General features: G+C 43.7%; 1 protein-coding gene across 1 annotated transcript in view; it reads right to left on the bottom strand.

Annotated features, from left to right (window-relative positions):
• The window catches only part of DTNA (dystrobrevin alpha), a 715,983-nt gene that overhangs the window by 443,570 nt on the left and 245,486 nt on the right, over window positions 1-26,927 (bottom strand). The window contains exon 2 of the mRNA XM_029591217.1: window positions 3,606-3,738. The gene's annotated coding sequence lies outside the window, so the exon portion shown is untranslated. The remainder of the gene's footprint in view (window positions 1-3,605; window positions 3,739-26,927) is intronic.

The following is a 26,927-nucleotide window of genomic DNA, read 5'->3' as shown; positions in this document are numbered from 1 at the left end:
CTCCCCTTCTAAAAATTTGCATTTGCGCCATGCGGTAACACAATGTTATGCCGGTCAGTCGCACACTCCGCGACCGACCGTGCTCACCTGCTCCCCAGACCGTCTCCCAGTCTCGATGCGGGCCGCTGTAACCATCGTAGTGCGCTGCTCCTTTTCGGGGCCTACCCTGAGGGCGGGAGGTCTCAACTTGCGGCAGGGATGCTGCCTCTGCGCTAAGCTCCGCCTCCTGGACCTCCATAGGCGCGCGCCTCTGGGATGATATTTAAAGGGCCCAGGGCAGGAACCCTGGGCCAGCCCTGTTGATGATGTCACTTCAGGGAGAGATATTTAAACTCCTTCCTGCTTCCTACTCTTTGAGAGTTAGCAAGGAGTTCTCTAATTGTTAAATCCGCTCCACTCTTGGATCTCTTGTTCCAGTATCTCCTTGTGGAATTTGGATGCTCTGGGTAACCGCTCCACGGTGCCCTTTGCGTCTTGACTATCCGCTCCTTGGAGGGCCTTCCTGCTTTGGACTTCACCTGACCCGCTCCTCTGGTTTCTCTCCTGGAACTTCCTTATGCGAGTACCTTCTTCAGTTTCCTATGATACCAACATTGCTGAAGTCTCCACGGTGTACCCCGTGCCTCGGGCCACTACCATTCTTCAGCATTATCGCTTCTACATATCCTGAGCTACAGGGTATTGCTGTAGCTGCTCCTCTGCTTGGTTCCAGTATCTCAAGACCTCATCTATCTCGTCACCTACAGTACAGTCATCCTCGCCATACCCCGCGCTGGTGGCCACTACCAGATCTGCACTTCTGAGCTTTCTCCACCAGCCTGCAGGAACCTCCTGGTGTACCCCGCGCTGCGGGCCACTACCGGACCTTCTCATCTACAGTACCACCCTGGGTATATCTTATTGCTCAAGAACTATGTTTATTGCAATTCCTGCTCCTCGGGTTATGTCTTATCTTTTCTCTCTAATAAAGTCTCTCTCACAGCTGTGTCCTATGTCGCTGAGACCACATTCACCGACAGTGAGGCTCACGGGGCTCCTCCCTGTGGGCGGAGACATCTCTCATCTCTCATCTCAGCTCGGGGTTCACAATTTCCTACAAAACCATAACACACAATTATCGCATACGTTATGGCGTTAATGCCTTATTGCGTGAGTTAACGCCATAATGCATTTTAGTTACTTAAACGGCCAGCATTGAATATTGATCCCATCATGTTCCGTATATCATTTGGTGATTGCTCCTGCAGAGGGTAGGCATACAGAAAAAAATCTAATTCAGTTACCCTGACTCATTTTTCTATTTTCTAGCAGGGGGGAGAGACGTAAGGGTTACTTTGTTCCCTTACTGAATATTAGACCCTTCCATTTTTGTGCCAGTCCTAAGGTTTTTTTTCCCCGCCTTTGGTGCTGGGATTGGTCTTGCTTCCCTATGTAAACTGGGTTTAAGCACTGGCACATGTGGTTGGATGTAGCCTTGATTTTTGGAGCAGAAGAATAGCTTTTTGGTGGTTCCCCAAATTCAAGCCCCGCAGCCTGCCCCAGAAAACTGGACTTTGCCTTGCTTTCATAGACCTGGAAGAAGGAGTGTCCCATGAGAGAAGAGTGTTTTTTGATGTTTAAGAGAATAGGTCGTTTTCTTGACCTACTCCCAGCTCAGGAGAGCAAACACCCACTTTTCCAAATTGTGCAGACAGGATGTCCACCCCCACTTCCAGAGAGCAACCCAGATATAAATGGATTACAGTGGGCTCTGGTAAGATACGACTTGTGACACAGAAACACCCGATATTTCAAATGGCTTGGGGTTAACCTTCATGGAGCAGCAGTTGCTACGACCCAAAAGAAAATCTGCTGGGCAGACTGAATGGACCATTTTGATCTTTATCTGAAGTCATTCACCATATTTCTATATTACTATCACCCCTACCTGAGGAGATAGGGAACTTCATCTGGAGTGTGACTGCTTAAAAGTGAGAACTGGCTTTTAAGAAGACTTTACCTCAGATAGGAGGGAATTATTTTTCCCTCTACCATTTCCCTACCTACTTTGGAGAAGAGCTTTTTCCTACTTTCCCAGCTCAGGGAAAGGACGGTGACTCAAAGGATGAAGATGGAGAAAGAGTTTGTGGCACTTGGAATTTAATTCTTTGTATCCTCATGATTTTTTTAAATTGACAGTAAACTTGTATGTTGAACAGCACTCCAAGCTTCTTATCTGCTCTATTCTGAATTTGAGGCCAGCCAACTTAGATCTACAATGGTGACTATCAATGTGTGAAGAACTGAGTGGGAATGTAAAGACGTCTGAGGAATAAATTCCCACCTGGGTAGCTAGGCCCCCAGAGGTTTGTCCCCTTCCCTGCCGGTGGAACCCTGGCACCCCAGTGCCTCGAGTGCATGAATGGAGAGAAAAGTGAGAGGTCCAGTACAGGAAGAATGGCCCTGGGAATTGTGTGGCTCATATATTGTAGCTCTTGTTGCGGTCTCCACCGCTTCCCCCTCTCTTTCTCTGAACAAGGCTCACCTCCACTACTGGAAACGCCGCATTCCGTGCGACCGGGACCCCTGCAGTTCTGCCGGTTCCTCATGGCGTCCGCCATTGCTTGCCCGTCTCCCCGCTGCCTCGCGGGCGCGTGAGGACGCGCACTATGTGCGCACAGCTCCCGGAAGTCTGGCCCCGCCTGTGCTAACGACGCCACGCCCTAAGTCTGATTTAACCGGCATCCGGACGCCTTCTCCTTGCCTTGCAACGAGGTTCACTACTGCCTAGTAGTTCTGAGTTGCGCTTTCGTCTGTTCCCCGCTCCTGACTTGACCTTTGGATCGCCTTGACTTCGCTTCAGCTTGCCGCCTGCCTCCGACCTTGGACCGTTCCTGACTTTGTTCCAGCTTGCCGCCTGCCTCAGACCCTGGTCCGTTCCTGGCTCTGCTTCAGCCTGCTCCGGCTCTCAGCCAGCTGCAGGCCCTGTTCCAGTCTTCAGCCTGCTCCGGTTCACAGCCAGCTACTACTCCGTTCCAGTCTACAGCCTGCTCCGGGTCACAGCCTATCCTCGCTCCTGTCTCACAGTCCAGCTTGCCACGGGTGTTGTTGCTGCCCGCTGTTCTACCTTCAGCTGGTCCCCAACCTGCAATGCTGGACTACAGACTTTAGTGTTCTCTTTGGACTTTCTCTGCTACACCCTCTGCCCAGGCTTTCACTGTTTATAGACTCTGAGCGTTCTCCTAAGTCCCAAGGTTCCAGGACCCTACGGGCTCCTCCTGGGGGGGTTTCTGGTTCCCGGGTGAACACCGCCAGCCTGTGGCTCCGCCTCCCGGCCTACCCTGCCTCCCTGTGTAGACCGGCCCAAGGGTCCACTATCCTGACTGCAGTACCCAACTGCAACAGTTCTAAACCGAAGGGGGTTACAACAAAAAGATCTAGGGTGACCAAACCAGAAGTCCTATAATCGAGGAGCAATCTGGCAGATTTAGGTGCTAGGGCAGAAGTTGCTAAGAACCTAGTCAAATCTCCACTTTACAAAAAAAAAAGAAAGAAAATTAGCTCTTTCCCCTTTTATTTGGTCAGGAAACGATAATGTCAAAAAAAACAATACATTTCTTACTTACAGTTTTGTTGTCTGAAAATCCTGGCTGCAAGGTGGTGCTTACAGGGCCCCACAGGGTCCTACCAAGATGGTGGCTACACGGAATTTGCACATGGGATGCTTTTTCTTTACTGTCAGGAGCACTGCCGGTCTGACTATAAATAGTAAACAAACAGTAAAAAAGAAAATGTATTACATGCTTACTATAGAATCTTAAAGCATAGTATAAAATACAAAGCAAAACAACAAAATCAAAATATAACAAGTCTCCAAACCACAATTCAGAAAATGGTTAATAAAAACAATTATTAAAATACTAAATTATCAGAGTATAAAAATAATACATAGGGACCTTTGGTTTCTGTTTTTATTTTGTTTTTCTAGGGAATTTATCATGTTTATTTATAGCAAACAAAAATGGGAAAAAAAATCAATGGAAAAAATGGGGAAAAGGGTGGGTGGTAAGAGAGAGATTACTGGGTGATAAGAGAGAGGATGAGACTGCTGGGATCAGGGTGGAGGGATGAGAGAAAGACTGCTGAAGATGAGGGAGGGTTGAGAGAGACTGAAGGTAGTGTGGGGATGAGAGACTGCAGAGGACGAGGGTGGATAAAAGAGACTTAAGACATGGTGGGAGGATTGAGAGACTGCTGGGGAGAGGGTGGAGGATGAGAGAAAGACTGCTGAGGATGAGGGGGTTGAAAGAGACTGAAAACAGGGTAGGGGATGAGAGAAAGACTGCTTAGGATGATGGGATGAAAGAGACTGAAGACATGGTGGGGGGATTGAGAGAGACTGCTGGAGGCAGGGTGGGGTGATAGAGAGAGAGGGGGAGACCTAGGCTTCAGTGATAGGTGATGCAAAGTGGCAATTACTTCAGGCTTAGCTATCAGGAGGGCTCCAACACACTTGCAGGAGAGAGCAGAGTGCTGACTACATGCTTCTACTAGCATTGTACAACAGCATATTAAGGGCCCGATTTACTACTTTTTCCCCCCCATAGACACAGAATGGGAAAACATCAGACCTTAAAGCTTAAAGAAACTGTGGCAGACCTCAGAGTGGGGAATCCAATGACAGAGAGGGCTACCTTTCCACACACTCCTCAGTAGGGACAACCGGGGGGAACTTGGGGATGGGGCTGGGAGAGCTATCAGCTGCTGGCTCCTAGACTCAAAGAAAATTCATCAAGGTCTGCCTTATTCGGCTCTTCAAAAACCAGAGCTGGCATTCCAAACACTCTTTTACTAAATCAAGCCAAGCATGAGATGAGTGAATAAAAGATTTACTTTTTAATTGTAATTTTCAAGGTAAATGAATTATAAGTGTTTACAAAATGACAAATGCTCAGTAAAATTGAAGCCTTGACATCTGGCGCTACTACTCACACAATTCAAACTTGTACTAATTCAACTATTTTGTTGCTGGGGAGAGGGGACGGAGGCGCTGGGAGAGAAGGAATTGTTACCTTGAATCAAATGTAAATATGGGCATTTTTCTGTTTCAAGAAATATAAAACAGGATACTTTCAGAAGGCTGGACACAAACAGTACTAATTAATTTGGGAAGGTATAAAACAATGGGCCTAATTTAAAAAGGACTTTTGCCCCATTCTCTGCCCATGGAAATAATGATATTGAAAAAGGCACAAAGGGGCAAAAAAGCTAAAGGGGCATAGGGTTATATTATCTAAACTTCATGAAAGCACACTTGCAGCTCGATTCACTAATGGTCAATACTCAAAGGCATTTAGCCAAATAATTAAAAAAATTATCTGGCTAAATGGCAATTTTGGAATATTGATCCATTTATCCGGCTAAAATGTCACCAGATAAAAGAAGAGGTAAAGTTATTCAGCTAACTTAGCCGATTTTTAGCTATAACTGGCTAAGGGGTTCATTCACTAAGCTGCAGTAATTTTCCCCAAAGGAAATGGCCTGCCACTTTGTGGGTTCCTCTGGTATTATTCCTTGATGTTAAATACCACAGCATAAAATACCGTGGCAGTAAATGTCCTCAAATTTCATGTGATGGCGGCAACAGGATTGTGGAGCCACCACTGCTTAAAGGGGCTGACAGCCCCGAGTTAACCCCCCCCCCAATCCCACCCAAATTTTCTCAAAAACCTCGGGGGTCTCCACAGATATCCTGTCCCATCTCCATCCCCGCTGACCCTGGAGGCAGACTTTTTTCAAAAGAATAGAAAAATAAAATATTTACATTGGCATCAGGCCACGTTCTCCTCTCCCAACCACTCCTTTTTATCTGAGCCTGAAGCACAGGGGGTGCACTGGGCCCCCACTGGACCACCAGGCATATTTTTGTAAGTAAGAGGGGGTCTGGAGGTCAGAGACGCTGGTCCCTAGGGGCTGGATTTTTATGATAAAGGGGAGGACTGGGGGAAGGTTGTGGCCTAGTTTTCTATTCTTTTGATAATGGTCTGCCTCCATGGGCAGTGGGTGAGGGCTGAGGCAGGGGGGTCTATGGAGACCCCCAGGATTTTTGAGTACTTTCAGTGGGTGCTTACTTGGAGTTGGGGCCCCCACATGCATTGGAACATGCGTTAACATCCCCATGCTCCTGGGGGAAGTTAGCGACAACTCAAGAGTTGTAGTAACCTTTAGGTCAAATAGTGCAGCTTATGATATTTTTGGCAAGCTGTGTTATTTGAGTTGCGTCATTTAGTGCAGTGCTTCTCAACCCAGGTCTCAGGGCATACTAGACAGGTTTTCAGGATACATGCAATGAATATCTATGAAATAGATTTGCATGCATTGCTTCCATCGTATGCAAATCTATTTCGTGCTTATTCATTATGGATATCCTGAAAACCTGTCTGGCTAGGTATGCCCCGAGGACTGGGTTGAGAAGTACTGATTTAAGATATTTATGAGCATTTCCATGTCCACTAGCTCATTTTAATATACTCAGTGCCAGAGTAGAAATAATTTGAGGTATTTGAAATACCTTTCATTATCTCCATGTAAGGCCCATTTACCATGGTAAATGGCCTAACATGACTTGGGGCCTCATTTTCCACGCCGCTCGCACGCAATAAGGGACCTTTCGCACGCGAAAGGTCCCTTATTGCGTGCGATACCAGGACGGTGCGATCGCTGCCAGCTAGCGCAGGCCCTCCCCCCGTTTCGGCCCCCCGCCCCTCATTTTCTAAAGTATCGCAGGCCTGCAATACTTTAGAAAATGAGGCCCTTAGTGAATGAGTGTCTAAGTTAGCTGGATAATTTTCGGCCTGCTTCAGAGCAGGCCTCGGGTAGCCAGATAACCTTAGACTTAAACCAACTATATTGAAAAGAATATAGCTGGTTAAGTGCCATGCTACCTTAAAAAAAAAAAGTTTTCTCTCTTGGGCTTAGCCATTTAACCAGCTTATATTCTTTTTGAATATAGCCGGTTAAGTCTTAAGTTATCCAACCACACAAGGGCAGGCAACTTTAAACCTAACCAGCTATATTATGAATGTAAGTATTGTACTCTGCATTGAACAATGTGGAAATTGCAGATTACAAAATGGTGTAAATAAACCAATATTCAAAAGATAATTGGTCAGGTTTAAAGTATCCAGGAAAATTTAACAGGATGTTTAACCCACTGAATATTTGGCTACTGAATATTGTCCCCTTATTGTGTCAGACACAAAATGGGAGAAAAAGCTGTAGTGAATCAAGCCCATAATAATCATTATAATGGATGGATGAAGAGCAAACCAGGTTTGGCAAATGAAACATAGAAACATAGAAATGACGGCAGAAGAAGACCAAACGGCCCATCCAGTCTGCCCAGCAAGTTTCACACTTTTTTTTTCCCCTCATACTTATCTGTTACTCTTAGCTCTTAGTAACCTTTTGGTTCTATTTCCCTTCCACCCCCACCATTAATGTAGAGAGCAGTGTTGGAACTGCATCTAAGTGAAATATCAAGCTTGATTAGTTAGGGGTAGTAAACACAGTCCAGGATAACAGCACAGAAATAAAACAATCTATACTATGAAATCTCAAAGGAGAGAACTGTGCCAATACAATAAACACACTTCCAGTGTCCATGCTTAAGACATTTCCTTGCAAAAATAAAAATCCACCAAAATATTTATAAAAATAACAACCAAAAAGACAATACCAACAGTACTGAAATTTTGTTATAAAGCAGTCTTGATTATTACTGGTGTGGTTTTGAAATGACAACATATTTATTCATTAGACATCTTTGCAAGATTCAACATAGTGAACCACTAGATATTATTTACCTGGCTAAAAGAGATTGTAATCTCAGGGACTATACTGAAATGGTTCACATTCTTCTCTGTGCATATAAAGCAAAAGGAATAAATTGGCAAGCCTTTAATTGGTCTCTCACTTATATTGGAATCCCTCAGGGCATTGCCCTCTTGACCTTGCCTCGTGTCCAATTTGGGCATTGGCTACAGAAATGTACACCGACAATGTATTCCATGCCAATCACGTTTACAATTGAGGATGCACCAACTGTGGTTGCTCAGTTTTAAGGATGGTTGGGCACTGGATGACTCTAAGCAGGTTGATATTAAATGTTGAAAAGATAGAAATGATAATACTAAACAGATTCCCAATGCAAAATCTTCTATCTTCATTCTAATCTGAAGAATGGGTTCTTCCCACTTTCCAACAGATATGAAATTTAGGAGTATTATTTGAACCTGATTTGTCACTTTAGCTTCAAACAAAGGCAGTCACTAAAGTGCCTTTTATAAATTGTTTACTGTGGAGGCTTAAACCCTACTTATATTTTGAGAATTTCCATTCAGTCCTGCAGGCTTCAGTTTTTTCTAAACTGGACTACTGTAATTCACTTTATGTTGATTTACCAGCATCAGACCTGAAAAGCATGCAAATGTTGCAGCTAGATTATTTACAGGGATTTGGAAATTTGCCAACATTGCACCAGTACTACATTCTCTCCATTGGTTACCTGTATTTTGGAGAAAAATCTAAAGAGGGATAGCCATAGTCTTGTATAGCACCTAATAACCTATAACCAATTTATTAAAACATGAGCTTTCGAGGACAGCTGTCATGCATTAATAAATCGGTTAGTCTATAAATTGCCACTCGACTTCTGTCATTTCTGTATTTTGGAGAATCAAGTTTAAAATTGTAACCTTGATTCATCAAACTCTGACTCAGGATACTTTTATATGTCTCAACTTGTCTACAGAAAATGTACAAACATCCTACTGCTTTAGGATCTGTAGGGCGTAATCTCTTACAAGTACCATCCATCCAGCAAACTCGACTGGTAGAAACACAGAAAAGAACATTTTTTGTAGCAGGCCCAAAAGGCAGGAATGAGCTTCCAGGCAACATAAGGGCGATTGAATGCTTTTTATCATTTAGGAAACAGGTAAAAGTGTATGTTTTTAGACAAACTTATGGTATTAAATAGCTGGATTAGATACAAATCTACAGGTTGATTACATAATTATTCTAAACAGATTAATTTAATGAATGCAAATGGTTTGATGGAGTTTCTCCCTTGTTATTTTAATTACTCCAATATTGAATGGCTAAATGTAACATCAGGACATGCTAGAGAGATAAAGTTCCTGGATGGAATAAATGACAGTTTTATGGAGCAACTGGTTCAGGAAGCAATGAGAGAGGGAGCTTTTTAGATGTAATTCTTAGTGCAGCACAAGATTTGGTAAGAGAGGAAATGGTGGTGGGCCACTTGGCAACAGTGATCATATCATGATCAAATTTAAATTAATGACTGGAAGGGAGACAATAAGTAAATCCATGGCTCTAGTATTAAACTTTCAAAAGGAACATTTTGATAAAATGTGAAAAATAGTTTTAAAAAAATGAAAAGTGTGTGCAATAGACATAGACATTGTTAAAAAATACCATCTTAGAAGCACAGTTCAGATATATTCCATGCATTAAGAAAGGTGGAAGGAAGGCCAAAAGATTGCTGTCATGGTTAAAAGGTGAGGAGAAAGAAGCTATTATAGCCAAAAGATCTTCCTTCAAAAATTGGAAGAAGAATCCGTCTGAAGAAAATAGGAAAAACATAAGCACTGGCAAGTTAAATGTACTTGGACCAGTGCTTTTTAATATATTTATAAATGATCTTGCACAGACTGAATCTAAGTGCAAGCCTGAAGCAACGCAAAGATGGATTCATCAGCCATGTGATGGCCTCTACAGTTTCACTTTTAAAGACTGTGAAAAACTATACAGCAAGAAGAAACTACAATTTTTCTCCTATCAGACATCAGTCTACACCTCACAATTTGCTAGTGCACCCCAGACACACAAACTGGTAAGCAAGTCCTTGGTGGCAAATTTGTATCTCGCCATGAAACCAGCTATGAAGCAGGGATTATTCATAAATGTCCGCTGATGTACCTCATTACTAATAGTGATAATATAGGTATATATCCGGATTCAGAAGACATCATATTTGCATCCTGCCAATCCTGTGCCTATAGATGATGGCAACTTCCAATCAAAGATCAATGTTGAATCCTATGGAATGAATATGCAATGAAGTCCCAAGCAGAAAAAGAGACTCTGGATTACATAGATTGTGGATTCTTTCCCGGAACCTTTTCCTAGAACTTGTCAAATCTACAGCTGCCCTGCCAACATTACTACTACCTTTGCAGGACTTTTCCACTGTTGCAGTTCATTAAACCTGTGAACTAGCAAGCTTACATACTGAGCTCCTTGTTCAGCACAACTTGCTCTGTTAACTTTTCTGCCTTGTCATGCTTGCCAACTTTATCCCTGCAGAACCTTGGCAAGCCAAGTCCTTCTTTACCCAGTTGCTGTCACAGAGACATCTGTGAAACCTCTGGGTTCTATTTCCCTGAGACTGTGGTCTAACCTATCATTTGCTTACCACGGGTGTTGCTGGATTGCTATGAGATAGGTCCCAGATTTCTGCAGGAAGACAACTCATCACAGCTGAGGGTGAGATAAAAAGGCTTAATTACTCTTTCAGCTGAGTTAATTAGTTTGGTATTGTGTAGTGAGACGTGCAAGTTGACTTTGAGATAACATAAGAATATTTGCTTAATCTTATAACAGAGCTTTACTCTGTAAAATTAAAATGAAACAAATCAAAACTATATCATATGAAACCATTATGCTGCTGTAATAAAACTGATTAATTACCTCACAAAAATGTAGTTTCTGCTCCCTTATCCTGTTGAACTGGAATCACAGGTTACCTGTTAAATTAGATAATTATTTGTAGGCATTAATTATCCTAATGGACTACAAAGTAAATGGAATGGCATCCTTCTCCAAGTTCTAATTGGAGGATGGACGTCGAAGCCTCCTGGATAAAGAGTTGGAACAGCAGACACTCCAGGAGCAGGCAGCTCCTTGCGAAGGCGAAGACGGACTGGCAAAGGGCCCTTTTATAGGGCTGAAGAGAAAAATGCCTGGATGACATCATCAGGAGGGGCCGTGGGGCTACTCCCACCATGGGCCCTTTAAGAGGCTGAAGGAGGCGTGGCTGCACGCCTAAGGAGGCAGGACCCTGGAGAGTGGCATCCCTACTACAAAGGATGAAGCTGGAGGTGGCACTAGGCCGCAGAGCAGGGCCCAACGTCAGAGGTGGCTTCCTGCCACAGGAAAGGAGGCTGGTGGCGGTTCCATGCCCTGTGGACTAAGGAGAAACCTTAATCCTGAGTCTTCGTGCTCAAGCTTCTCGTCTGAGTCTTCACATCCCAAGCTTCTCGTCTGAGACTGCATGCCCCAAGTCTCCTGTCTCAGTCTTCATGTTCCAGAGCCTTCGTCCGTCCTCGTCTCCTGTCCAGCCTGCTGCCATTGCCGTTCCCAGTGGCAGGTCCGAAAGGGCTTGGAGTAGTCGGAGGACAACTCACAGACCAACCAAGGGTGGTTGGTCTCACTGAGTTATGCAGGTCGGCAGGGGCCTGGGCTTGGCCTCGACCCAGACACGGATCTGTCTCACCAGCCTCGGTGTTTCCCCGGAGCCCCTCTCTGGGTTCACCAAGGTCCAAGGGCACACATCTCCTATTCTCGTGCAGCAGCTGCTCATGGCATCTCTTGCTACATCTAGCCAAAGCCTGCGTGTGCATAACAGATCGCGAAGGCCTCCTAAGGCCCCCCTTCTGTAATTACCAATACCTGTGATAAAAATCAGGAATGTGAATCTAGATATACACATAATTGAATAGGGTCATAGAATATATACCTAGACTCTTGGTAAATTACTATACATTTACATGGAAAGCGTAAAATAAATTTTGCTCCCCTTGCAATAACTTCAGGCCTCATCTATAAACATTTTCTTCTCTTATCTTGGGTAGATTTAGTAATATCCAGATAAATCCAAATTCTATAGCCATGAAAAGTATGTCCTAGATTTCGGAGAAATAATCTTAATACAGCATCTCTCTCAGCAATAAACACAAAGGTTACTACCAAAGTTTCCCTTGTCTCAATAACAGATTCAAGTCAAATCAAGTAATGCTGAAACATTCAAAGGTCTTCTTGTCTTCCTTGCTGTTGTGGTTGATTGCCTTCCTTCCTTTCCTTAAGCCTCGGTATATAGTAAATTTTTGAAATGGCCGGTAACCCTTCTTCACGAAATTTTAATATATTCTTTAAATACGATTTAAACATATCACTTGGGGTCACTGCCTTTATCTTTGGAAAATTCGAAACTCTCAAATTAATTCTTCTGCTTTCATTTTCCATTCTCTCCATTCTAGTGAAACAGGCTCAGATTTAATTAAATTATTCTGAACTTCTTCATTTTTCTTGACTTTTTGTTCAATTACTTTCACACTTTTTTCCAGAGTTATTATTTTAGTATCTAAGTTCTTAGTATTTTGCAAATTTTCTTTCAACATAGTACTCAGAATTTTTATAGAGCTGTCCATTGAGACTAGCATTTTCCAAATAAGATCAAGAGTTGTTTCTGGAGGCTTAACCACGGGCAAGTTGCATATTACATGTACCTCTGATTCGTCTGTCCCTGTAACCACAGGTTCTCCGTTCTCACCATCCTGAGGTTGCTGCTCGGTCTCCATGCCCCCGGAGCCCTGAAAAACAGGGCTCTCCGAAAAGATCGCTTTGCCCACATCTTTTCTCGGAGCTGTTGTTCTTGATGAAGCCGCTTTCCCCTCCAGCCATTGAGCTGTGGTGTCTCCAGACACACTGAAGATTTCTGACTGTGGGGCTGAGGGATGTTTCTTCCACCTGGGGGCTTGGCGTCTGCTCCACGTCAAGCACTCCCGCGGTTCCTCCCACCGGCAGTTGACTCATGGATCCAGCAAACAACGTTTCGATTTGCGGCTGCCTCGAATCAGGATTTGGTGTTGAAGTAACAGTTACTTTCAATTTTGCCTTTCTTTTAGTGCGAGGCATAGCAGAAAAAGCTAAAGTAATCGGCAAGAAGGCGAATTGAGGAAAATCCGCAAAGCGAGGTTGTGAGCATCCTTTCCAGGCGGCAGCCATCTTGGACTCCTCACCCTTTTTTTCTTTCTTTCTTTATTTATTTAAAGGTTTTTATATACCGATGTTCATGTACTAGTACATATCACGTCGGTTTACATAGAACCAAAGTTGGAAATTACATCGAACAAGAGGGTACAATTAACAAGGTTAACTTCGTATGACTAGTAGATATCAAACAGAGAACAGACTTCAAAAACTGTTTAAATTACAGATAAACATCAGTAAACTTAGTTAACATCATACTTAATAAGCATGAGAACAGCAAACATACATCTAGTAGGAGAAATCATAAGTTATATAGTGCGATTAAATGGTTACGGTATCAGACAACTAGCGTATAGGAGTTTGACATGTGTGAAACTGGCTCTGAGACAAGGCTCGGGGAGGGATATTTACGTGAAGGCTTTTGTGAAGAGCCAAGTTTTGAGCTTCTTTTTGAATGTTCGGCTACAAGTTTCTAGACGAAGGTCTGTGGGGAGGGCATTCCAGTGAAAGGGGCTGGCAGTCGAGAATGCACGTTTCTTGAGTGATGTCTTAGCTGGAGGTGCATAAAGGGTGCCTAAGTAGCTGGTTCTGATTGGTCTGGAAGAAACATGCGGACGAAGTGGGCAGCTCAGCTCTAGCGAAGTTTGAGAATGAATAGTTTTGTGAGTTATGGTTAGAACTTTGAATATGATTCTAGATTTGATAGGGAGCCAGTTAGGTTCTTTAGTATAGGTGTGATGTGTTCTCCTCTACTAGAGTTAGTTAGAATCCTGGCAGCCAAGTTCTGCAACATTTGTAGTGGTTTGGTGGTGATGGCTGGAAGGCCAATTAGCAGCGAATTGCAGTAATCTATTTTAGAAAAAAGAATTGTTTGGAGGACTGTTCTAAAGTCCTGATAATGGAGAAGAGGTTTCAGCTTTTTCAGTATGTGTAGCTTGTTAAAGCATTCTTTTGTTGTGTTCTTGACAAATTTTTTTAGATTCAGCTTATCGTCGATAGTAACGCCAAGGTCTCTTACGTGTGTGGGGGATATCATTGGAGGTGTGATTAGATTGATGGCAGCTTGAGAGTTGTCATCCAGAGAGATCAACATAAGTTCTGTTTTTGACGTATTGACTACTAGGTTAAGGCTTGTGAGGAGGGAGTTTATGGACTGTAGACACTTGTTCCAGAAGTTTATGGTGTTGGAGATAGATTCTGTGATTGGCAGCAAGATCTGGACATCATCTGCGTAAATGAAGTGTGTGACCTTTAGATTAGAGAGCAGATGACATAGGGGGAGAAGATAGATGTTAAATAGGGTTGGGGAGAGAGAGGATCCTTGGGGGACTCAGAGAGTGGATTTGACCGGGTGAGAGTCCTTATTATTTATTCTGACCTTGTATGTCCTGTTGTTAAGGAATGATCTGAACCATTCAAGAGCTGATCCTGAGATTCCTATGTCTGAGAGCCAGTTGATGAGGACAGAGTGCTTTACGGTGTCAAATGCTGCAGATATATCGAGAAGGGCCAGGAGGTAGGGGGTCTTTTTCTCCAGACCAGTGAGGACGCTATCTGTCAGTGAGATTAGGAGGGATTCCGTGCTGAGGGATTTGCGGAATCCGAATTGGGCTGTTGTAAGAATCTTGTGGTCTTCTAGGTATTCTGACAGCTGTTTGTTAACTATTCTCTCCATAAGTTTGGCGACAAATGGTAGGTTAGCGATGGGGCGAAAATTCGCCGGGTCGGCAGGGTTCAGGTTAGGTTTCTTGAGGAGAGGTTTGAGGGTTGCTAGTTTCAGCATGTCTGGTACTAATCCTTGGGTTAGCGAGCGATTGATGATTTCTGCTAATGGCTTCGCAATAATATTTGGGATGGTGAGTAGTAATTTAGATGGAATGGAATCCAGCGGGTGAGTGGAGGGTTTCATCTTTTTGAGGATCGATTCAATTTTGAGTGAGGAGGTAAGTTCGACGGAATCTAGGTTTGCATTCTGGCTGGAGGGGGGAGAGTAAAGGGAAGGAGGTTCCAAATTGTGTGTTGCCAAAGGAGCTATTAGATTGAGGATTTTGTTTTCGAAGAATTGTGCAAGTTCTGTGCATCTCGATTGTGCTTGATCCTCAGGGATAACTGGTGAGGTGGGTTTTGTGAGCTCTGAGACATATGAAAACAGCGCTTTAGCATCGAAGGAGAAATTGTGAATTTTGCGGGCATAAAAATCTCTCTTTGTGCGAAGGATGCTGTTTCTGTAACTGTGCATGAGGGTTTTGTACTCAGCTAGTGAGATGTTAGATGGTCTCTTTCGCCATGCGTGTTCTTTTTTTCTCAGTTCTTGTTTGATGTTTTTTAGTTCTTGTGTGAACCATGGTTTTTTGTTTTTACAGGATTGGTCTAGCTCTTTAGTTTTTTGGGGGCATAATTTTTCGGCCCCCTTGTTAGTGATGGTATGCCATGAAGAGATGGCTGTATCTGTGTCGGAGAGGTCAAGGTTGTTAAGTTCCGATGAAAGGTGAGCAGTAAGGTCTTCCATGGAGCAGGACTTCCTGTAGTGAATTGTAGTTTTGGTGTGTGGTGACACAGGGTTGTCGTTGATGCAGAGGTTTGTTGTGATCATTAGATAGTCTGACCATGGGATAGGGGAGCAGTGCAGCGGGGAAGATTGTGTAAGGCCAGAATTTATGAATATAAGGTCCAGTGTGTGCCCCGCTTTGTGCGTGGGACTTTTAACAATTTGTGAGAAGCCCATAGCCTTGAAGGAGGATAATAACATTTCGCAGTTGGAGGATAGGGGGGTCGCATCAATGTGGAGGTTGAAATCTCCCAAGATGACTGCTGGGGTGTCATTATTGATGTGCTTGGCAATGAGCTCGATGAGTGGGGATGGATCGGAATCTAGTAGGCCAGGTGGAGCGTAGACTAAACAAATTTGGAGCTGTTTTGAGCTAAAGAGCGCAAATTCCAGATGGGAGGTGTGACTAGTGATCTGAAGTGATAGTCTCAGCTCTTTTTTAGCAGCTAGGCAGAGTCCTCCTCCTCTTTTTTTCCTTCTTTTCTCTTTTTCCTTCTCTTCTTTGCTGATGGTCGGGCTGGTGGGGTTTTTCCCTTTTGGGTTCGTGAATTCCCTTCTCTTCTTTTCCCAGGTATTTGGTCTCAGGCGCTGGCGCTAGCGCTGGCAAGTTCTCCTCTCTTTGGGTCTTTTCTCTTCACTTCACTTCCGGCGGAGAGGTAAAGGGCCCCGGACTGGTTCGCCGGTTCACTATCGGCGCTGGCAGATGCGAGGGTCGGTTGGTTGCCGCGTGGGCGCGTTGTCTACGGTCTGCCGGCCGGGATGGAGGTCAGGGGTCCGAAAGGGACATCTTGGACTCCTCACCCTTTTTTTCTTTTCAACATACCTGCTCTACAGAGTAGTATGTTGCGCGTGCCGGCCGGCTGCCAGCAAGCGCTTCAGCAGGACATTGCCTAATGGCGCTGTCCTGGCCTGCCCACAACCTGCCCCCGGCCCTCCCCAGGCCCGCCCCTTTTTAGCTTGCCGGCTCTTCCGTGAATACCGGGAGATACGCGCGTGGCCCAGATTTGGCGTGCACTGGCGTATTAAAATTTACTTGTATGTGCACACATATCTTTCTGTGTAATTAACAGTAGGACAAACTGCTGATGATGAGGGCATTTTCAGCATACATAGGCTTATATACTCACAAAGATCACAAAGACTTTCTCAAGAAGATAGCTGCATTATTTCAATTCAAAACAAAAGTGGCATTGAACAGTTAAAAGTTTGCAATTTATATGCCTTTAGTTGATAAATAGTTGATTTTTTTTACTTGGTAAATTTTGTATTTGTATAAAGTTTGTTTAAAAACAACAATGTTGATTTTAAAATGAGCACGCGTGCATCCATACATGTGCACATCGGCGCGTGAGTGAAGATACGCTGGAATTCTTAATCATGCGCACACTTGTGTGCATATCTTTTAAAATGCACCAACTGCACATAAGTTTAAGAGGCTAATCAAGCACAGCTAGCGTGCGTGTGTCTTCCATAGGACCTTGTCAGCTTTTACACGCGTATGTCAGTGAATTTGAAAACATTACTTGCTCAAGTCACATTCCCAGTTTTGCAATTAGTCCACCAGTTTGCCCAGTTAATAGCGGGATCTTTTAGCCCTTTCTGGTTCTTCATCCTACATACCCCCCCCCCCCCCTAGTTTACCCAGACCCTTCACCTGGTTCTATAAACCCTAAAGCTCGAGATCTGACAGACTTGCTCCTCATCAGGAGCAGCAGTAAAGTTACGCAGATACGCTGCAGTTTTAAAATTCAGTCCCACACAGGAGTCTTGGTCCCACGCCAAAACATCCATGCCCTGCATCTTTTCCACCCCTTTATTCCTTACTCGCACATGGGTACATACACAAGTATTTTGCGGATTTTTTAAATCCACGATGCATGCACGTGGCCCCCATACAAGCTTTTAAAATCGACAGGAATGTGAACAGTTTCCAATTTAAAAAACGGACCTTTTCGCATAGTGAGAGATGTGAATTTTTATGCAAAATTATGCAGACTTGCCACATAATTTTGATAAATTTTCCAAAGATTTTGCTAACTCTTGCCACAGGAAACTGGGGGCCCTGCCTATACCTCATATTTTATATTTTGTTAACTATTGTAGTTACTTAGTTCAGTCTGGGTCATGTAAAGGACTCAACCAATTCCAGCCCGCTGAAAGCTAATATGAATCTGAGTAGCCTAGATAAGAAACCCATTACATTTGTGCTACATATTTAGCTGATCTTGGAGCATGACACTTTCTCATCGGATCTTGCGTCCAATTTGGAAGTCTTCTGACTGCTGAGCCATGTCTGAAGAGAAGACTGACTGCAAAAGAACATTTACAGGTGTTCTTTACCAAAGGAAAACAAAAGAATGCTTTATGGGTAGGTCAATTGGTGGATGTATTTTGATGAATATAAGAAATGCCATAATGGATCAGACCATGGAAAAACACAGAGAGGTAGATCTTCAAAAAATACGCATGCGTGTACTTTTGTTCGCGCCACCGGCGCGAACAAAAGTACCGTACACCAGATTTTATAAGATACGCGTGTAGCCGTGCGTATCTTATAAAATCCGGGGTCGGCGCGCGCAAGGCTGCGCAAAATCGGTAGCCTGCACGCGCCGAGCCACGCAGCCTGCCTCCGTTCCCTCCGCATCCCCCACCTTCCCCTCCCTTCCCCTATCTACCCCACCCCCAGCCCTACCTAAATCCCCCCCTACCTTTGTTGGGCAAGTTACACCTGCTTGAAGCAGGTGTAACTTGCGCGCGCCGCCCCGGCATCCCCTGGCACAGGCCGCAGTGCCGGGGGACTCGCGACTGCCCTCCCGGCCCGCCCCCGAACCGTCGCCACACCCCCGGACCCGCCCCGGACCGCCCCCTGCCCCTGGACATGCCCCCTGGACACACCCCCTCCCGCCCCTTTTAGGAAGCCCTGGGACTTACGCGCGTCCCGGGGCTTTGCGCGTGCCGGCGGCCAAGGCAAAATAGGTGCGCCGGCGCACGAGTGCCCTGTGCGCGTAAATCTGGGAGGATTTACGCGCGCAGGGGTTTTAAAATCTACCCCAGAGGATCCCTAGTGCCTAGAGGATGGAAATGAAGAAATGGGATAACCTATGTTAACTTTATATAACATTTCTGCATGGGGTAACCTACATGAAGCGGCAGTTACAATCCTAAACATTTTGCTGGGCAGACTAAATGGATGATTTAGGTTTTTATTTGATGTCATTTACTATGTTACCAAAGGTCCATCAAGCCCAGCATCTTCTCTCAGACAGTGGCCAATCCAGGTCACAAGTACCTAGCAGGACCTTAAAGAATAGGTCCAAGCCTTCTTGTTCAAATCATGAAAATGCAGACCCTAAGAGGAGTTTAGCAAAAGGACCAGAATGGGGAGGGGGGGGCTGGCATGGGGTTCCCAGATCCCAACAGCCCAAGAAGACGTGGAGAGATGGGAGGGAAATAGGGGTTAGTGGGGTGGAGAAAGGAGGGGGATATTGATGACTGGGAAAAAGTACTGGAGGTAAAGAATGCCTTTGGAAAGTTTGTGTAGTCTATGAATGCACCTTTCCAATCTTATTTCACCTCTAAGGACATCCCAAAGACAATTTACCAGCTGGAAGGAAGGGGACATTAGTTGTTTGTTTTTCTGTTCTCTCACTAACAGACAGGCCCAGTGGAAATTCGGCCCATCAGAGGAGTTCTAAACTGGAGCTGGTATAACTCTCTCAACTATAACAGAGAGGAAAAGCCGAGATAGTAAACTGACCCTTGGCATACTCTTCTCTCCTAAACCACACAAATATTTATTTATTTATTTATTTAGCATTTTTTTTTATATACCGAAGTAGAGCAGAGTAGCCTTCACTCCGGTTTACAAATTATAACAACATGTTACATAAAACTATTGAAGACATTGAAGAAAAACAACAATTAACAATCTGAGAACTGTCATGTCAAACATATGAACAAGGCAAGATATCCTAAAGGATAAGCATATTGAGTATAAACCAGATAAGATGTACCAAAGGATAGGTACATTAAATAGACTGAGTTCAAGTATAATGATAAAATAGTCTTAGATATCTGTAGGAAACAGGATGATTAGACAGAGGGGGGAATAAATGACAAAATATGGGAAGCTGTGGGATTAAGTTTTGAGATTGTTGTGCAGGCTGTCAGTATGAGATTGGCAGAGTAGCCAGGCTTTAGTTCTTTCTTAAAAGATTTTGGGTTTTCTTGGGAGGTGAGGAACTGAGGTAAGGAGTTCCATAGTTTTGGGCCGATGATAGAAATGGCTCTGTTTCTGGTGGACGAGAGTTTAGCATAAGGGAGTGATGGAATCACTAGCTGTAGTTTACTAGTTGATCTTGTTGTGCGTGGAGAGTACTGGATATGAATGATGTCATCAAGTGCGGTGTAGTCTGCTTTGTATATTGCTTTCTGTAAAGTTGAGAGGATCTTAAATTCGATTCTTTGTTCAATTGAGAGCCATTGTAATTGCTTGAGTACGGGTGTGATATGATCAAATTTTCTTTTACCCGTCAGAACTCTGGCAGCAGCATTCTGAAGGAGTTGTAAGGGTCTTAGGGATGATTTAGGTAAGCCAATTAGTAGAGAATTGCAATAATCCAGACCAGAGAAGATTAGGGTTTGAAGGACGGTTTTGAAATCATGGGGGTGAAGCAGAGGTTTTAGGTGTTTGATTACATGTAATTTATGAAATCCTTCTTTTATTTTTGAAGAGATGTGTATTTTATAGTTTAGATCGCTATCAATCCAGAAGCCCAAGTCTTTAACGTTGTCTTTGAGTTGGATGGTGGTATTGTCGAATTGGAAAGGTGGGATAAATTTTGGTCTGACATTATTTCTGGCGATTAGAATGCATTCGGTTTTGTTCATGTTTAAGCATAATTTGAGCTGGAGTAACATGTTTCTGATTGAATCAAGGAGTGAGGCAGCACTGGACATAGAATCTTCAATGGAGGAGGAGATTGGAATGAGAATTTGAATATCATCGGCGTACATGTAATAGGTAATATCAAGTTTGGATAGGAGATGGCATAGCGGAATAAGGTAAATGTTAAACAGAATGGGAGAGAGAGCTGATCCTTGTGGTACACCAGTATTGAGGGGGATGGCATTTGAAGAAGAGTTGTTGTAAGAGACTCTGAAAAATCTATTTTTCAGGAAGGATGAAAACCAACTTAGGGTTTTTTCAGCGAGACCGATGGTTTCCAGACTAGAAATAAGCAAATTGTGGTCCACCGTATCGAAGGCTGCGGAGAGGTCTAGAAGAATCAGTAAATATCCTTTTTTGTTGTCAAGACCTCTTAGAATTGTATTGGAAAGGTTGAGTAGGAGGGTTTCAGTGCTGTGGTTTTTCCTAAAACCAAATTGGGTGGGGTAAAGGATTTTGTTGTCATCCAAATGATCATTGAGTTGTTTCAATACCGCCTTCTCAGTCAATTTGGCAAAGAAGGGTAGGTTAGAAATTGGGCGGTAATTGTTAAGGTCGTCAGGGTTGAGGTATTTTTTCTTTAAAAGAGGTGTGATAGTGGCAATTTTAAGCATGGGAGGTAGCTCACCTTCATCTAGGGATTTGTTGATGATTGCTGCAATTGTTGGGGCTAAAGGATGAGCAATTTCCTTAAGAACTCGAGTGGGAATGGAGTCTAAATCATGTCGTGCAGGGTTGATTGTCAGTAGAAATAGCACATTTCTACTGACAAGGTATGTTTTCGACTACAGGAGTTAGAAAGCAGCTTGATGCCGAGAGGGGATATAGTCACTGAGGGCATCATTCTACTGTCCCAGTCTGCCAGCTGTAAGCTATCGGTTCCGTTTTCAAAAGAGTCAGGATGGAGGAGACCCTTTAAAAAAAACAGAGCCTGTACTCTTTCAGAAGGCATCAGTTAATTTACTTCAACAGAAATAAGAATTCAAGGCTGAGGGACTATATTAAGCCGGAAAAAGCAATGCTTAGAAATCAAGTCAAGCACTGTTCCTGGTGGCACATTAGGTGATATCACCCAGAAGGCAGCACAGCCTCTCAGAATAGAATCTTTCTACCTGGAAAATAGTCAGTCCCAATTCCTACTGTCATATCCAGCCCCCTTCCTAGGAAGCAATTAATAGTAAATACTGTTTATCAATAGCACAACTGAACAAAAGCGATATCATGAAATGTAAAGCACATAACAAGATTGCATGCAGCTTCCTGACTGGCAGACCACATCAATCAGAAGTTAACTTCTCTACAGAAAATTGCAATCCTGGGCAAAATTGTTGGGTATTAGCTATTAATCTGGTTTTATGAACTACTAGTGTTTCAGTTTTTGCCTGTCCCTGCACTTCATGCATTTATTGCTAGTCCCATCCAACTCACCTACTTGCAAATCCATAGTTGCACTGTTAGTGTGAACATAATCATAACACAAATGTATGAAGATAATAATCATACAGAATCAGATCATCATTCTTCCAGTATTTGTGTAAAATGTTGCAAAGCAAGCTGAATAGTTCTGAGAGCCAGAAACTACAACTGATACACTGCTGAAACCCACATACTAGAGATATTCAGTAAGCATACAAAATGGTTGAAAACCCAACAGAAGAATGACCCACTACCCATCCCACTATATGAAAAAAAAATGCTATGAACAAAATGTACAAAGCAATCAAATCGTCTGAATTTCCTGACAGACCCTATAAATTAAGGGGCATGGTTTTACTTTACTTTCACGGCTCAATATCTTTACGTTGGTATTTTTAGGGCTCTAGCTTTTACAGTACCTGAAACACATGCAGTAAAACCAAGGACCCAATTTATAATGCAGGATCTTGCAAAAAAAAACCCCACAGAAAACAAATGTTGATGGGAATAAACGAGTTACTAGAACACCGTCCCTTTTTCCTGACACTTTCTCCCTCTCTCTGCTATCAAATTTGTGTACTTATCTTTAAACACACCCACACACATACATATTCATCCCACTCCCCCTCCAAACACATACTTAGGACTGAAAACGTGGCGCTTTGAGTTTGTATCTTTAAATCCTGCACAACTGCAGTGCAGCCCCTTCTACTTTCCACCTCTAAATGCTGTAAATAATGCACAGAGATTATGAGGAGTGTAGAACAAAAAGCTTACCAGTTATGTCAAAAATACACAAAATAAATTGCCGGTGCTTACTTTTTGCGAAGAGTATTGATTGCGGGAAATCTAAGCCGGAGCGACAGAACCCAGTTCTGCCACCAAGCTAAGCTAAGCTCTGAAGAGATGGCAAAGAAAGATGCACACGCACATCCTGAGCTATTGTGTTGATTAATAGTGGAATCTGCTTCCCAGGATTCTAATGAAAAAAAATCCTATAGTGCTGACAATGAAAAAAGAGATTTGATTGTAGGAAATACAGTGGACCTAATTTATGAAGGCCAGTTATGGCCTGCAAATCAGGAAAACTCTACAAAAAAAATATCAAAACTGAGGTCTGAGGGAAATGCAGAGAGCAGACAGCTCATCAGATACAAGGCTGGCAATTTCACTGCATCTGGGGATGATGTTCCTTTGCACACGGGTCAGCAATGGAATTTATTAAGGGAAGGCAGGACTGAGGAGCTCCAAAGGCCATCGGACGCTTCACCAATGCCAGGAAGCTGAAAGCACTGCCACGGTTTTCCTGTGGAGGTATGTGTGAGCCTCTGCATGTGAAACTCTCTTTTAGAAGTAGATAACCATGTCAGAGGAACTTTAGATGCTTCTGCACTGTTTTAAAACTATTTTAAAAAGTTTTAGATATACATATGCTAGCTGCAACTCAATGAAAATTCAACAGAGTGAGCTCAGCACACAGCCCCTCACCTCACCAGATCACTTCCCCTTCCCAAGGCCGACCACATCCCTCGCTTCCCTCTTTCCCTGCCCAACTCAACCCAGGTACACTTCCCCTTTCCTCCCTCCTCCTCTTCGTCAAGCTGCTGGCATCCTTTCTTTTGGCCCATCTGTACCACTGTTTTGCTGGACACTGAGTGCCTGTGCTTTCTGCAACACAAGTAAGCATGTTCTAAACCACACAGCACCCCATCATAGCCACCAGTGAAACAGCACCAACAAAGAGTCTGCAATTGTATTATATATATATATATATATATATATATACATGCACACAGACATACAGATATATATTTTTTTTAAAAATGCAATGGAAATTTCTGGTACTTTATGAAAGTGTATATGTCACTGAGATAAGCAAAGTCCTTAAATGGAGGTATCTTGTCTTTTGGAGGCCTTCCAAATGTAGCCTTCCCTGACCTCTGCTGAAAACATCAGTCAGACCTGAGACTCCTGCAGTGATTCTCGCTTTTACACACACTGATTGTGTGCAAGATGATAAGTTCGCATGTGAGTCAAACTTTTTGCACCTTCATTAAACCAAATAAAAAAAATTTAGCATGGACTTTGATAAATTTGATTATGTAGGTCACAATGGTACCAAATTAAGCAAGTAAAAAGATAATTTTTAGATGTATTTCCTTAAACTGTCAATAAAAATGAATATACCATCTGTGTGTTACTTCTGTGTAGGGAACTGGTGATTACACAGATACTCAGCCCCTCTGTTCTCAGTTCAGGTGGAGGCGTGGTCCAGGTTTTGATGGGAGGGGACAGTGATTCTTTATTCTGCATGTGTATGGTCACGTCCCCATGGCTCCTGTTAAGGGAGCAACTGCCCTGCTTCTTGTACTTTCTCACCCATATACAAACCAAGGTCAGGATTCATCATTCCGTGCGGAATGATGAACCCTGCGCTACAGGGGGGCGAAGCAGGGGGCAGTCAGGCGATAGCCTACAGCTAGTCGCACCACGGCGGTGCGGTTTCGCCTGCTTCGGTGCAGCCAACTGCAGGCTATCTCAGGCATAGCGCCACCGTAAAAGGTGGTGCTACTCCCCGTGCTACTGCCAGCGATAATGTTCGAAACATTATCACCAGCAGCAGTGCCACTGCCGCTTAGCATAATTCCCTCCCTAACTCCGCCCCGATTCCTCCCCACCCAATTAAAATCTTACTGCCGTGATAAGGCCCTTATCGCATGCGATAAGGCCCTAATGCACGTGATAAGGGCCAATCTTGGCTTGGAAAATAACCCCCTCGCGGCAGTAAGATTTAAATTAGGGGGAGGGGAGGAGTCGGGGCGGAGTTAGGGAGGGAATTATGCTAAGTGGTGGCAGCACCGCTGCCGGCAATAATGTTTTGAACATCATCGCCAGCATTAGCACAGGGAATAGCACCACCTTTTACGGTGGCGCTATGCCCGTGATAGCCTGCAGTGAGCCGGCTGCACCGAGGCAGGCGAAACCACACCGCCGTGTTGCAGCCGGCTGCAGGCTATCGCCCGATCGCCCCCTGCTTCACCCCCTCCCCCCGCCACCCTATACCGCAGGGTTCATCATTCCGCACGGAATGATGAATCCTGGCCCAAGTGCTGTAATGGCCACCTACTGCTGAGCACAGCCTGCATCTTCGGTCACAGCTTCTTCCAATTCTGTTCTATTGCTGACCACCGAGTGTTAGCATAAGAGCATAATTTGGTTCACCTTCCCTCCTAGGATTGTAGGGGCAACTTGGGCAGCACTGCGAGTCCCAGCCCATCTCCCTCTGAGCAAGGAATGGAACTCAGGTTATCTAATTATCAGTGTTCGAAGTAAACACGTTGGCCAATACATAGATTGGTGTTGTTGTTGTTGGCAGTGGGTTTCAGAGGAGAGGACAAATCACATCCCTAGAGAGCACAGCTGCAGAAAGAAGCATCATCTCAGGTCCAATTCTAGTATTTCTGGTTAAGAAAAAATAGCTGTACAATAATTGCCTTTTTATGGAACTGATTGAAAGGGCAGGGGTCAAATTGTGGGAAATAACGACTATCTATGCCACTCTGCAATACACAAGCATGTCAGGTAAAGCTCTTATCTTTTGCGACACACACTTTGGGGACCTTTATTTTTTTCAGGATCTAGAATAAGAGTTAGAAAGCCAACATTAAGTTAATGCATTGACAGTAGTTTTTCAGAGCTGTACAACCTCCAGACTAGGTCAGATGAAGGTTACTGAAAAACACAAATAAGAAAAAAGGAAACATTTCAAAAGACAAAGAAAATAACTTAGTAATGCAATGTAATTCGGTTTCACTCAAGCCTTTCTGCAGAGTAGGCCCACACACAATACATGTTACAATAGGCTTAACACCAAACAATAGAAATCATCAAATACGACATCATAAAAACAGAAAATAAAGCAATAAATATCCCTACAATGGCCTGACCTTCCCCTACTCTTACAAGGAAGCTGGACATAAATGCTTTACAAGCTAACAATAAAATCCAAGTTACACTTCCGCCCAAACCCACACAACATAAGTAAACATCTTCAGAAAATAAATATAGACTATAGTAACATAGTAAATGACATCAGATAAAGACCAAAATGTCCCATTCACTGTGCCCAGCAGCAAAAGTATGCACATCTACCCAAAATAGATCAGATTCCCACACGGAACCCAACCCTACTCACATGTGCTGGACACCGTGCAAGCTATCCCTAGGTCCTCCAGGAAGCCATATCACTGCTGCCTTGGGCTGCAACTGGCACATCATCACCATTCTCATGCCACTAGGGATCCTCTGTGTTTACCCCATATTTTTTGAAGTCTGTTACTGGTTTTGTCTTTATTGCCTCCTCTAGGAGGGCATTTCAGGCATCCACCAACCTCGCCATGAAAAAATGCCTCCTGATATTGGTCCTGAATCTACCCCCTTGGAGCTTTATATTGTGACCCCCTAGTTCTCCCACTTTCTTTCCACTGAAAAAAATTGACTGCTTGCGCAATAATACGTTTCAGGTATTTAAGGAGAAATTACTACTTAACTGATAATTTCCTTTTCCTTAGTACAAACAGGTGAATCCAAAACCAGTGGGTTATGCACCTCTACCAGCAGATGGAGACAAAACAAAGCTGACATCACAATATATATACCCCTGCAGTGACTTCAGCCTGCCAGTATTCTCTGCAAAAACTGTGGACAAACTAACAAAACTTGATTATTAACAGATAACCATTCCAGCACTCAGGAAAAGGAAAACACTGAGCTCAGACTAAGAGTATGATAATATTAATCTAGGAACTGGATTGACATTTACCAGTACTCCCTAGACCACATAGCCATGCAGGTGGACCATAGCACAACCATTCGGCAGCCAACAGTGGGAAGTTGAATTCACCTGCCTGTACTAAGGAAAAGGAAATTATCAGGTAAGCAGTAATTTCTCCTTTATTA

The sequence above is a fragment of the Rhinatrema bivittatum genome, chromosome 2, assembly GCF_901001135.1.
Source record: "Rhinatrema bivittatum chromosome 2, aRhiBiv1.1, whole genome shotgun sequence".
Lineage (NCBI taxonomy): Eukaryota > Metazoa > Chordata > Amphibia > Gymnophiona > Rhinatrematidae > Rhinatrema > Rhinatrema bivittatum.
The sequence above is the reverse complement of the archived record's forward strand: the minus strand, read 5'-3'. Positions and strand labels throughout refer to the sequence as shown.